The sequence below is a fragment of the Octodon degus genome, unplaced genomic scaffold, assembly GCF_000260255.1.
Source record: "Octodon degus isolate 3935 unplaced genomic scaffold, OctDeg1.0 scaffold00229, whole genome shotgun sequence".
Lineage (NCBI taxonomy): Eukaryota > Metazoa > Chordata > Mammalia > Rodentia > Octodontidae > Octodon > Octodon degus.
Genome location: NW_004524805.1, coordinates 91,734 through 104,816, shown reverse-complemented (window position 1 = coordinate 104,816; position 13,083 = coordinate 91,734). Strand labels below are relative to the sequence as shown.

Sequence of the window (13,083 nt, the reverse complement as noted above, 5' to 3'; positions counted from 1 at the left end):
CCACCAGGGGGCGGGGCTGGCTGGCATGTGTTGATGGGGGATTGAACCCTGTGCTTTGCTAAGCTTGTTCTAAGTAGGTGCTTTAGACCACTGAGCCATCTCACCAGTCCCATAGGTTTCTTTTTTTTCAAAAAAGATATTTAACACAAATTTCATACAAAGAAAATGTGAAAAAATACTTTTGTGTGCTAAAAGCAATTATGCTTCACAAATAAGGCCAGCTAGGCTTTTTTTTTCTTTGTTGACAACTACAATTCACAATGTTTCTCTTGCCTTTTTTTTTTTTTTTTTTTTTCTGGAAACGGGGATTGAACTCAGACCCTTGTGCTTGCCAGGCAAGTGCTTATTCAGCTAAACTATCTCCCCAGCCCCTTCTCTTGGTTTTTTCTAGTATCTTTGATTATTTCTTCTCTAATATGGGTAACTAGCTGCAAACCATACAGTTCACATCCTCTTATGAACAACGAAGAGAAAGGAGATGAGACTGAAATGTACAACAGAATGTACTGGAATGATGTCTTATGGTTAATTTTTCTCATATACATATATTACCTTTTGCTTTGGTGAATGCCTTTTGTCTTACACAACATACAAAATAATACTACAACATATGTAGTGTAGGAGACAGCGTGACAATCGGCTTCTCACATACTGCTTCTGCTTCATGCTTACATAAAAATGTAGAATTACAACCCGGAAATACCACCTACATGGGCTGTCCAGACACACCTGGCCTGCTTGCATTCTGCCTCGGCCTCCCTGCTTTCAAGGAGAAAGCATATCAAGGGAGTGTGAGCATGGTTAAAGGCATCATAAAGCAAAGAAAACAGATTTTTCTTTGTTGCTGAGTTTAACACCCTTACACTTTGCTACCGCATCCAAATCTTTGATCTAGCTGAACTGGGCTTGTTTCTGTGTAGCTTCTGTAAACAAGATAGTTCATTTTTCCCTTTTTTTTTTTTTCATTTCATTTCATTTTATTTTATTTTCATTTTTCCCTTTTAGGGCTTTTTTTTTTTTTTTTTGTGGAAGCGGGGATTGAACTCAGATCCTTGCATTTGCCAGTCAAGCGCTTATCCTACTGAGCCATCTCCCCGACCCCAGGACTCTTTTAAATAGTACAAAAGGATGTGTCCCTCCACAGATCCTTCTGGTGTGGAGGGCCCATTTGCAACATAACAGCATGGCAAGGGACTGATGGCTTGGAGTGGTCGGTGCCAGCACTTCTCACTCCGTCCTACTGCTGGGGGACACCAGCTCAGCTCCCTTGCACATCTAAGGATCAAAACCCATATGTGACATTGATCCCTGAGCCCAGCCCCTCACCACTGGGGACCTGTTGTATGTTATGAGTCAGTGCCAAATGAATGAGAACACCCGATGAATATAGCTGCAAAGGTCTCACTGACATTAGTCTCTCTCAAAGTGAGCCCGGAACTTCAGAAGCAGCTCACTTTTATTGAGGGCTAAAGGCAGGCTAAGGAATGTGCATAATTACTTAAGTAAACACAAACTACTCTCTCTATTGACTTCTACCATTAGCTTAACACTGGGTCCAAACAAATGCTAACCAATAACTTCCAAAGCAAGGGATCAAAGAACAGGGCTGCCAGCAGGAGAAGCTGTTATCTGCAGATAACAGCTTTCCCAAATTCACAGATAAATGATAGCACCTGTCCTTGGGCTCTGTGTATTTAGCTCCCTGTTGTCTTGGGACATTAGGCTTTTGTTTCATATCTATATTTCTATAGGGAACACTGGGCATCCCTCTCCCCAACATCAAAACATTCTTTTCTGTTTTTTTTTAAACTTGTTTTTTCTTTTTCTTTTTTTTTTTTAATTTTTTTTTTTTTATTTGTGTGTGTGTGTGTGTGTGTGTGTGTGGCCAGCTCAGCCCACCAGGGGGCGGGGCTGGCTGGCATGTGGTGCTGGGTGATTGAACCGCGGTCCCTTTGCTTTGCTAAGCTTGTTCTAAGTAGGTGCTTTAGACCACTGAGCCATCTCACCAGCCCTTCTTTATCTTTTTTGTATAAGTTAAAGTAAACACAAATAGGGGGCCAGGGAGATGGCTCAGTGGAATAAGAGCTTCCCTGGCAAGTGCAAGGGCCTGAGTTCAATCCCCAGTTCTGCCAGAAGAAAAAAGTCAATACAAATATAAAAAGGAAAGGTACTCTAGGTTCAGTGACACCCACAATTATACATCATTTACACCTAAAGCTTAGTGCACAAGTGGTCGAACAGTCTCAGGAAGGCGATACCAGCTGTCCTGCAGTGTGGCTGCCCTGTGCCGAATGTCAGCTGAGGCTATGTTCAAATTTCTATCATCCGTGCTGGTCACTCTGGTGCTGCCATCTCCTCCTCTCCTGGTGTCGGGGCTGCTACCTCCAAGGGGTGGTGGCCTGGGACACCACTTGCCCCTAGTCCCACAAGGTGTCCAACAGAGACTCTTTTGAGAGGAGGCTCTTGGCACTGGTCTTAGCTCTTGGCACTGGTCCCAGCACTGTACTCAGAGTGGCCCGTCCCACACTTCTCTCTGCCTCTCCTGGCACTGGACTTGCTACTTCTGAAATGGTACCTCTGGGCAGAGAGTTTAGGTGTGGCTAGTGGTCTGAGGTACTTAGGGCATAGGTTGGAGCCTTGGTTGGAGCCTAAGAGAATAGAGAAGGGTGTCTGTCTGAAGCCAGAAAGGTTGAGGGTCGAGCCACTGTCCTTACTTTTCTCAGGTGATGGCTCCTTCACTTTAGGGGTGCTGGCAGTGTCCGCAGGAGCTGAGAGGGTGCTGGAGTTGCCCCTCTGAGAAGGCTTGTTCGCTGTTTCCGTGTTTACCTCAGTATCTGCTTCCTGCTGGGGGCGGTACCTGACTGGGTGCAGGACTTCATGTGCTCGGGCCAGTGGGCCTGCTGGCAGCACTAGTTGCAGTAGCTGGTGTTCCAGCAGCAGTAGAAGCTGGCCTCCTTCTTGCAGTTGGCACACCACTGCATCTTCTTGGTCTCTTCCACCACCTGCTGCTTCTCAAGTTCCAGCTGCTTCTTCACCTGGGCGGTGAGCCGGTCCCACTCCTGCTCCAGGCTCTGCCGCATCTCGGCCATGGTCAGTTCCAAACTGTGTTTCATCTGACAGCTCCTGCTGGTGGAGTCGCTGCAGCTTCTCTATCTCGATCCTCAGCCTGTGGATCTCTGCTATTGCGCTTCCCCTAGTGTTTTTGGAAAGATCGTTATGTATGTATTGGTCATCGTTCCTATTATTGCATCCATCATTTTGCTAGTGTACTTAGCCATGTCTGCGGCAACATCTATAGAAATATAGATATGAGGCAAAAGCCTAGTGTCCCAAGACAGCAGGGAGCTAAATAGACAGAGCCCAAGGAGAGCTGCTGTCTCTCTTTTGTAAATTCGGGAAAGCTGGGATTCAAGGCTGCAGATACCAGCTTCTCCTGCTGGCACCCCTTTTGTTTGTTGCCTTCCTTGGGATGTTATCAGCTAGCATTTGTGTGGACCTAGTGTTAGGTAGGCAAATGGTGGAAGTCAATAGAGAGAGTAGTTTGTGCTCACTTAAGTAATTATGCACATTCCAAAGCCTGCCTTTAGCCCTCAATAAAAGTGAGATGCTTCTGAGGCTCTGGACTCAATGAGAGAAACTAATCTCAGTGAGGCCTCTGAAACTATGTTCACCCATCTTATCATCATTTCTTTTGGCACCGACTCATAATATACAACAGACATCAGCAGAGGCCGTGGAGATGAATAGGTCGGCCTTGAGGGAAGACGCAGCGTGCTGCTGGTCCCCGTGTTGCTGATCAGGGGCGATGGCTGTGTGTTGGTCATCAGTGTGATGGCAGATGTGGACGGGCTCTGTGTGACCTCTTTCCGCTGGACAGCTGATGGGTTCCACATGACCTGCTGTACAGCCGGGGTGGTATCCTTCGGTAAAAGTGGCCTCTGCTTTTTCACCAGGCTCCCTGTGGCAGCGGCGGCTTTGATGGACGTGGTGTTGGTGGTAGCTGGGACGCCGGATGCTGGAGTTTGGGTGGCAGAGCGAGTGAGTACTGGCGCTTTCGGAGGAGACTGGCTGCTTGCTGCCTTCATGGGCGGGGCGTTTTACCCGTGGCATCCTGCTTAGGACATAGTTCTTTGGGCACCTTCGTATTTTTTCGATCCTCCCACTCAGAAGGGTCTTCTCCTAAATCTATGATAAGTTCGTTTTCTCCCCGCTCCTTTTTTTTCGTTATCGGGATTAATTCAGGAAACTGCGCTTTGTGCTTGCCAGGCAGGCACTTAATTCTACTGAGGTATCTCCCGGCCCGACGAGTTCGTTCTCTGAATCCGGGTCCAGGCCCGAAGGTACGATTAGGAAATCCATCTTGCGCTTACCTGTCAGCGTGTCCTTCGTGAGGTGCGGTGATGGTTTCGCTTTTTCTGCAAAGTCCTTCTCAGGTTCAGGGCTGGTCCCGTCCTTAACTGCCCCTAGGTTTGCCTTCTCACTGACCGGAGAAGCACTTTTCAGCTCCTTTTTAACCTCCACGGAATTTGCAGGCTTGGGCTATTTTTGACAGCTGATGCGGCTTGGTCTACCCCGTTACCCTCTTTGTCCTCGGGGTCTTCAGGTTCGTTCTTGGTTTTCTGCTCATCATCACTGATATTCTACTGTCGCTACTATCTAACTTCTCAAAATCTCTGATTCGCTGTGCTCCATGGCCGAATAAACATCTGAGATTTCATTCATGCCTAGCTGTGCTTCACAACTCTGTTGTCTTGTCCAGATTCAGCTGGAACTTGCCCCTAATCTGCCGCTTGGGAGAGATGAGAGGAGCCAGGCCAGCCTGCTGCAGGATCACCTCGCTCAGCTCCTTCAGGGCCATCTCGGCTTTGCTTCGACCCAGGTTAAGCTTCAGGGTGCTCCCTGTCGTGGGCATTTTCTCCGTTTTCATCCCGATTGGTGCTGGCCCTTGTGGAGAGAAAGGTGTCGGGCTGTGGGACAGACTCCCTGCTTGCCCCATCTTTGTGGAAGCTGGTGAAGCTGTGTTCTTCTTCAGGAAGTCCACGGACTCCTCCCTGGTGCTGAATGGCTAGACGTGCCTTCTTTTCTGCGTCTTGCTGTGCCTGGGAGCCCCTGTTCATGCGAGAGCCAGACGTGTCCGACAAGGAGATCCGGCGGCTCTGCCCCCACTCAGCATGGGCTGGCTCATCAGGATCCTGGGGGACACGGTCATGTGGAAGCTCAGCTTCACCTTGTCCTGCTTGACCATCTTGGTGGTGCTGGCGCGGGGTTTAGATGGATCCAGCAGCATTGGTACTAGCAGTTGGGCAAGTAAGGTGTCCTGAACAGGAGAGTAATTAAAACCCTCAAACTTCTGGCCCACATTCTCCACGTAATCCTCCATCTCTTACATGGCACCATTTAAGATGCTTGATGTCTTTTTGACAGAGAAGGGAATTTCTTTAGACATGAGGTAGCAATTATTTCTTGGAACCCAGGCCCTGTCATGTTGTCCAAAGAAAGAGCATCGACCTGCCCATCTTTTTCCTGCAGAGCTTTTGCAGGACACAATGGAAAGCCTTTCTGTTTTTTTTTTTTTTTTTTTTTTTTGCAGAACTGGGGATTGAACTCAGGTCCTTGTGCTTGCCAGGGAAGCGCTTATTCAAACAGGGAAGTGCTAATTCAAACAGGGAAGTGCTAATTCTACTGAGCCATCTCCCCAGCCCAGCCCTTCAGTTTTGCCCAGACCAAAGGATGTGGATTGCTACAAGGCTAGCAAAACCAGTTAACTCGTTTTTTGGAAGCAGTTAGATAATATTCTGGACATATTTCGATCTCATTCAACTTCTGTTCACAGATTTTGATGACTATTTCTGCTATTTGCATCAATTTGTGATTTTCCCCAGTGTAAATGATGCAGTTGTGCAAAACCCACTTTGCATCAGACAGGAAGACCTCGGCGCAGCCATATATTTTCTTTTTAGCATTCTTTTCCAATGTTCAAAAATCCATGGGATGGAAAGTAGACTCAGCATAGTCAGGATCCTGTTCCAATGGAATGGGCCTCTGTCCCTGGCTGCGTCATCTTCTTTTTTATATATATATACATAATTTTATTGAGCAAAAATATCAATGAGACAGTTTTACAACCGATTACTGGCACATTTTTAGTAATGAATGCATTGTCTATGCTTTACCTTCTGAATAGCAAACTTGACCAAGTAGGATTTGCTCAATGGTCAGCATGGTCATGGCTTTTCTGTGGGTCTTGATGCATTCTGCTACTGTAATCTTCTCACATTCAGGACAAAACCAGTCCCCTTCTGGTTTCAATGTCAATCTAAGACTCTTAGTGTGATAAACCCTGGGACAGAACTCACAGCAAAGGACTTGGGCTTCCCAGCAGTAGAAATCATTCTATCTATCTTGCTCCTTATTACTACTGTTCAGTAAGCTGGGTTTGTTATTTTTTTTTTTTTAATGGGGCTTGAGGTCACATCCTGAGGAAAGTGGCCTTTGAAGATATGCAGCGGGCTGGGGAACATTCTTTTCAGGGGCATTCTGTGTTTAGAGCCAGGATATTTGGAGAGAGTAGAGATATCCATGTGCTCTACTACCTTCTGTTCTGTTTTTATTTCCTCTTCAGCTGAGTTCTGTGGATGCATTGTTAGCACTGTGTAATGTGAATACTTATACCTCCTTATATGTAGGATATGCTCCTGGACTCCAGGTTTCTTATAGGAGACTGCTCCCACCTCCCAGTGGGAGGGTCCCAAATGCGTCCTTGCCTCTCATCACATTCAACACTCTACTGAGCAGTCAATGTATGAGTGGATTCCTTGAGTGAAGCAAGTTTATGAGTAACTTCTGGCTTCCTTGAAGAGCTCTATGCTCATCATTTATAGACCATACCTCCCAGCCTGAGGAGAATTAACTAATGGTGAACTTGTTACAGTCAGCTGAACTGAGTGAGAAGGTGCTGGGTGTGGATGGCCCACCTGAGGATTGTTGCCAAACAGTAAACAGAAAACTGCAGGGGAAGATGATGTGCTGCTGATTCTCTTGAAGAAAGTGTCATGCTGCCTTTCCTGATATGAACTTAGCCGTTGTCATCATTGGAGGAGCTCATGTTCTTGCTGTCCCTTAGGATGGCTGTGGTAATTTTCTGGGGAGCTCTGTTACTTACTTTTTTTTTTTTTTTGAGGAACTTGGGATTGAATTGAGGCCCTTGCACTTTCCAGGCAAGTGCCTAATCTGCTGAGCTATCTCCGCAGCCCTTCTGTTACTTACTTTGAACATTGCTTCTTGGCTGTAGTGCAGATCCCTCAGGCCATTGACACAGATCCATCATTCCACTGGTTCAGACTTCGTAGCTTCCCTCACAGACCTTAGGGCTTTCCTAGTGGAGATCCTTGATACAGAGTTTTAGGAGACATTGTCATGGATCTAGCCCTCCAAGGGACTTGTAGAGGACTGTCATGTGTTCTAGATCTTCAGCTGGACTCATGCCGGACATTTTCTGTAGACCCAGGACCTCCATGGGACTCTTGGGTCTCTCATGTGTAGACAGATCTCCTATACTCTTTTGCATTTGAGTCTTTGGGTGAATATTAAAAAAACAATCCTACAAAAAAAAAATCCTACAAATGATGTATGTACTTTTGTAAATACAGGGCCTGGTAACCCTGCCTATAACACATCAAGAACTGAAGTGAGTGAATGGGGTGATGAGAATAACTGGATTCTGAGATGGTAGAAGACAAGGGATGGCCCTCAGCCACTAGAGGAAAGATGATTGTGGTTGTTGTATTGGATGAGAGAGTCAAGGCAGCCATTATAGTCTAACTTATGTAGACCTTGGGTGTGCTGCACTGCATGGCTAGAAAGGAGAGATCACAGAGCTACTCATCCCTCACTTGATGTGAGTATCAGGTCCCATAGCTTCTAATGTCCCTTTCTTACCATGTGAATCTATTAGTAAAAATAAATCAATAAATCCATAAAGTGATCAATAAATTTGAGCTAGTACTCCATAAGTGAAGGTAAACGGTAGGGATTATTTTGCAGCTGCTAATTATTAAAATTTACCTATGAGTCTAATACATTCTGTAGCCAATGGGAAAAGGGTATGTAGATTAATATAAAAGAGCTATGAATCTTCAATCAATCTCTGACTTGAGCCAGAATCCCTGAAAGATAGAAATGGTGGGTTTCAGGGGCTGGAGAGATGGCTCAGTGGTCTAAAGCACCTATTTGGAACAAGCTTGGAAAAGCACAGGGACCGTGGTTCGATCCCCCAGCACCACATGCCAGCCAGCCCCGCCCCCTGGTGGGCTGAGCTGGTCACACACACACACACACACACACACACACACACACTAAATAAATGTTAAAAAAAAAAGAGTGTGCTGTGATTAAAAAAAGAAAGAAAGAAAGAAAGAAAGAAAGAAATGGTGGGTTTCTAGGAAACACTCCAGTGCATGATTGGAAGTTGAATCCCTTAGGCCTTCTTTCACCTTCTCGCAGGCAGCTGAGGTCTTGAACAGGGGAGGAATAGCATGGCAAGAAAGAAAGCAGCAGGATCTTCCAGAAACTCCTGCATCTTGCCTCTGTGTGATGCTGATTTCAGTTGATGCAGAGTATCCCTTTCCTCATTGCCCCCACTAAGAGAAATGCAGGTTGGGTGAGATGAGGTTTGAGCTCAGTCCCATCTCGCCATCCTGACTTCCCTGAGCTCATCCTATAGTCATTTTCCCAGCCTAAAGAGCAGAGACTAGCAGATAGGTTTTTTGTTTGTTTGTTTGTTTTTGTTTTTTGCCTTTTGAAAAGAGATATTTTAATATTTATTTGTTCCAATACAATTTAAAGCATACACCATCCCAAAGACCAAGTCCAGGAATTCACAGAGGAAACAATCTTCTGAACAACAAGGACTAGATCTTCTTACATTTGAGTTGCAATACTGGCAGTGTAATGCTGCCAGTCAGCCTGTGTATTCAGATTTATCAAGTGTTCATCACATCATCAATTTTCAAAATGCTCCGGACAATTTGTTGTTAGGGTCAGAGCACTGACTGAAACCAACAAAGGCTGGACAAGCATCTCCTCCAAAATGTTGGAAATACCACCCTTTCGGGCACTAATGCCCATAGTTTTTTCTCCTTGGGCATGCCGGTTTCTTGGTTCTGTTACTGTAGAAATGGGATTCAGGCCAGCATTTTCAGCTAGTGTAGATGGAATGACTTCCACAGCATCTGCAAAGGCACGAACACAGTAGGACCCCATACCACTCAGTGTTCTTGAACATTCAGTCAATCGTAGGGCCAATTCTATTTCTGGAGCACCACCTCCGGCAATAAGAGCTCTTTTTTTCACTAAGCAGAGAATAACACAGAGGGCATCATGAATGGAATGTTCAGCTTCTTCAATCACTAATTTGTTAGAGCCTCGAACAACAATTGTAACTTTTTCCAATGCTTACACAGCCTGTAATCTTGAGCAGTTTGCCAGAACCATTTAAATTGACCTCTTCAGCTAATTCAGCAGAACCCAGCATGTCAGCAGTGAATTGGTCAATATGAGCAACTGGCTTTGTTCCAATTGTCTTACAAATGAATTCAATGTCTTCTCTTTCAATATCCTTGACCACCATAATCTTCATCTTGTTCAGAAAATGTAATGCAAGATCACTAAGAGCATCTCTTAGGATAGACTTCTGTATGAGCAGGACGTTACACCCAGTTTTTTAAATTTGTTTCACTAAATTTAAAATATAGGCTCTCCTCACAGTACTTGGTCCATCTGGACATAGTCAGAAACTACGATTTGATTATCCATATCTGTTTTGGGAGCAGATAAGCAAAACTGAATGAGTCCAATCTTAGTCTTTTCAATTCTGGTTATGCCAGAATTTGCTACTTATTGGGTAAAAACTAGCCCTTCCACCAATTCGTAGTCATCAATTGTCCCGCCAAGCTTCTTAACTATTTTAATATCTCTAAGATCTACACCAGTAGCCGTGGCAGGGTCAATCACTCTCATTACCGCATTTACACTCTTTGGAGAAAGTAGACTTGAATACTGAGAGACCACCTTTGAGTTCAATGAAGTGGTTGCACTATTTAACAAAGTTTCTCTGTCACTCAGTTCCACAGGCTGAGACATGTCAGTCAAGATTTCAAGACCCTTTTCCAAAGCCTTCTGGAATGACTCAGAAATGATGGTTGGATGAATCCCTTTCTGAAGAAGCTTAGTACAGGAATCTAAGAGAGAGCCAGAAATGATGACTACTGATGTGGTACCATCTCCTGCTTCTATATCTTGAGCCTTAGACAATTCCACCAGCATTCTGGCTGCTGGATGCAATACCTGCATTTGTTTCAGAATGGTGGCATCATCATTTGTAATGGTCACATCACCTTTCCCATCTTGAATTATTTCCTTTTGGTCCAAGGCTTATTCTAATAGCATCAGCAACAGCATTGGCTGCTGAAATGTTGCTGAAGCAGATCTGGGCTGCTTTGTCATGGTCCTGGTAGGTGCTTTTCCCACGGCCACCCGCAGTCCCAGCGGGGGCCCCCCGCTCCTCTGGGGTGCCACATTCTCTGGCATGGCAAATTTAATTAAGTAGGAGTGGACTCAGCAGGAACGGATGGACATGGATTTTGGTCCGCTATGGGATAACGGCAGGCAAACACTGCCCTCAGGAGCTTTCCAGAAAGCAGCAGCAGATAGGGTTAGCCGCTAGAAAAAAAAATTTCTACCCTCTACCTTGACTTGTGGAGTAATAGCTTGTTTGTTTGTTTATTTATTTATTGTTGTAGTTTCATATGGTCAGCAAAAGTCATTAGAAGGTAGGAGAACTGCTTTTCTCTAGTAAAGTAACAAATCCAAATCAGCTGACATTCCTGCAGGGATTAGACTCCTGCCAACTCAATGGGTGTAAGGATGTAAGGGTGTGAGTCTCATCCTATCTACATTCAATTCTCCTTTGTGGACCTTATAGAAGACAAAGGCCAGGTAGGTCATTGACAATAGGCTGTCTTAAACTTATCCAGGTTATGACTACACTAACAGTCTTTTACCAGATGTGGCTTAATTTCTACATCCAGTGAAGTCATAATTTGGCTTGCTGGTAAGTACATAAAATCTGTCCATGTCAGTCCATAAGGTCTAGGAGAAGCATTTTGCTGTCAACTGGTAAGGCCTGCAGCATCCCTTCCCTTTTCTACCTTGATGAATGTCAAATCTCCATTCTTACTGGCATCACTCAAAGTTTAGGGCCCTTTTTGCTTTTCATTTCCAAGAGATATCATCCCATCAGCTACACTGGAGACATAATGCTGATTTCACCAAGTGAGTTAGATATACCAGCTAATTTACTTTTTATGAATTTTTAAAAATATATTTAGTACAGGATCTACACAGCTCGGACTTGTGATCCTTCTATTTTCAGCTTCCCAAGCCTGGGATTAGAGGGGTGCTTCACCACACCCAATCTCAATGACTGGCTCAGCTTGCCCCAGGGACACCATGGGGATAGAACCCAGGTTGTAAGAGACACTTCCAGGTCCTCATCTCTGTCCAAGAAACCAATATTTGTAATCCCAAAGTTATGTTGTTGGAATCCCATCAAATTGATTTCAATCTACCACTTACAATGCAACCCACGGCAAAAATAAAGACACTAAATAATATCTTCAATGATCAGGGAGTCAAGGTTCTCTAAGTCCAGCCATGAAGATGGCTTTCTGGAACCAAGAGAGCGACCCAGGGCTTCACCCAGTTTTATTCAGTGGGGGAGTGTCTTGAGGATTGACTGAGAACTGTGGGAAAGACTACTATGAGCTGAGCTAGGTGGGTGGCCTAAATTTACCTCTGCGATATGCAGAGAGGATATGCAGAGAGAGTAATCTGCATTATATAGTATCTAACAATTTGGTAAGTCTGGTGCTTCAGCTTTGGTGTAGTCTTTCAAGCCCCAGGAAGTCATAGCCTCTGTCTCGAGACTCGATCCCAGCTGGTGTCGCGGAGCATTAGCTCTACCGTCCTGTCTCAACCCGGCCCACATTAAAGAGCTGCAGGTATAGGTTACCAGGGAAACACGCATGCCACCTTCAAAGACTATCACCAGCACCTCAGCTAGACCAATATACATTGCTTAAGGCCAATTGAAGGATAAACAGAAGTCTTAGCCAGCTCTCTACATAACAATACAAGGAAATGGGGTCAGTCTCAGTCAAAATGGAGACAATCGCTCTTCTTTCAAGCAGAGCTGCTCAGGTGGTCCCCACACCAGGTCCCTGTGTCTGCCTCAGAAAGCACTTTAATCTGCTGGGCTATCTGGTTGGCCCAGTAGCAGCTACTTTAGATGGATGGGTAAATATTGGCTGCCTGAGAATGGGGTGTGTAATCATTCTGTCTTCCTGTGAAATGTCTAGGGGCTTTAGTGGTGTGGCTCAGGTAGAGATAGGCCTGCCAAGGGGAAACATACACATTCACATCTGGTTCATCTGACCACCAGAGAAGGAATCCTCTAATCTTCTGTCTGAAGGAATAGGCACCAGAAAAGCAGTGGTAGAATCCCATCGGATGGCAACAGCTTGAGACTAGGGGGCAAGGCTGCAAGTTCTGATCTGAGTTAGGAGGTGGGAGGAAGAGAACATTCAAGATCACCGCTGAGGAATGGAGCAAGTGCATGGCTCTGCACAAGTGCATTGAATTTGTCTTTCTCTGTCTTTTTCTTCTGTCAAGGCTTGGAAAGGATGTGATTTTCCCTATACCGTGGGTAGCAATGTTTTTTCAGTGTCATGGTCCAAATGAAGCAGGGTCTCAGCAACGCCTTCCCAGACACATGTGGAAATAATGTTTACCAAGTATTCCAAGAACCTTCAGGTATTGAGGTCAACACACAAATGTATGCACCTCCTAGACCATAAAACGAAATTGCAGACTAATTAAGATATTTCTGGGGCTGGTGAGATGGCTCAGTGGTCTAAAGTACCTACTTAGAACAAGCTTGGCAAATCCCCCAGCACCACATGCCAGCCAGCACCGCCCCCTGGTGGGCTGAGCTGGCCACACACACACACACACACACACACACAC

The 13,083-nt window shown here is 45.3% G+C and overlaps 2 pseudogenes across 1 annotated transcript; both read right to left on the bottom strand.

The window, feature by feature from the left end:
• Window positions 1–2,475: 2,475 nt before the first annotated feature.
• On the bottom strand, window positions 2,476–6,641 carry LOC101562025 (annotated as a pseudogene).
• A 2,207-nt stretch (window positions 6,642–8,848) lies between these two features.
• On the bottom strand, window positions 8,849–10,587 carry LOC101582556 (annotated as a pseudogene). Its single transcript, XR_192865.2, has one exon. The product of XR_192865.2 is annotated as a T-complex protein 1 subunit delta pseudogene (transcript).
• Window positions 10,588–13,083: the final 2,496 nt, after the last annotated feature.